This window comes from Homalodisca vitripennis, unplaced genomic scaffold (genome assembly GCF_021130785.1).
Source record: "Homalodisca vitripennis isolate AUS2020 unplaced genomic scaffold, UT_GWSS_2.1 ScUCBcl_41;HRSCAF=740, whole genome shotgun sequence".
NCBI lineage: Eukaryota > Metazoa > Arthropoda > Insecta > Hemiptera > Cicadellidae > Homalodisca > Homalodisca vitripennis.
In genome coordinates this window covers 306,747-307,878 of record NW_025776171.1, presented here as the reverse complement: position 1 = coordinate 307,878, position 1,132 = coordinate 306,747, and positions in this window count along the sequence as shown.

Genomic DNA, 1,132 nt, shown 5'->3' with positions numbered 1-1,132 from the left:
CCTTGTAATAGATCTGTTTTGTTTGTTTTTCTATACATTAAATAAATGAGTTATTTCAATTGATATTAGAAATGCTTATATCGAGAATGTTAATTTAGATTTTTTGGGTTTCTTAACTTAATTGTTGGTGATATAGAATTTAGGAATGGTAAAAGTTGTTCTGCTTGATCCTCATATCGGTGGAAAAGACATAAGATTACTGATATCTTTTACCTTAAATGAATTATTATCACTCTATACTAACATAAATATTTGATTTTTTATCTTTTTGGATCCAAACTTTTCAGAATATAACTTTTCAACAAGTGATGTTACTTTTGGATTTAGCAAGAAACTCTTTTTACATCATTTGACGCTTAAGTTGACATTATTTTCTTATTCAAACATTTAGTAAGCGTTTAGAAATGTGCCGAAAAATTCGAATATAAGAGAATATTTTCACAGGCATTTTTCATTTAAGATGAACAGCAAGACGTGCATTTACAGTACATTTATACTTTAATTACTATTTTAAATAACACTCTTACTCACTCCTAACGGATATTAACCCTAGCCCTAGTCACTCAAATCGCAGAACTTTCTAGAAAAATAAAATGACTGTCTAGACAGCATGAATGACTCTTTTGAGAGTAATAAGGGTTTACTAAATACAGACTGATAAAAGTATGTCTTCAAAGCCCACTTTCTTCTTTGAGCTTCATAAAAACTAACCAAAGAAATTATTAAAACTAACTACTAATTATTTTTGGACCAATAAACGGATCCTGCATACTTAGGTACACATCGGAACTGTTAAACCTATATTCTCCATGAAAAGTCGAGGCATTGCAGGACTCAAGAAAAACAACACATATCCTCATTAGAACGAGGTCAAATATCAGAAAACTATAGTTCCGTTCTCACTTTTACTCCAACCTGATCATAAAGTTTCCAAAACCATTCACAAAATAATTGTTCTATTTGTATTGTGTATTACTTCACTGTTCGAGACCACGATGGATGGCAGACTCGAGGTGGTCTCGAACCTTACAAGGGATACAGTTAACTTTATACTACCGACCTTTTTCATCTTTGTACTCTGGTATATACAATTTGTTTAATTTTGAAGCCAAATAAATATGGTGTTACGTTC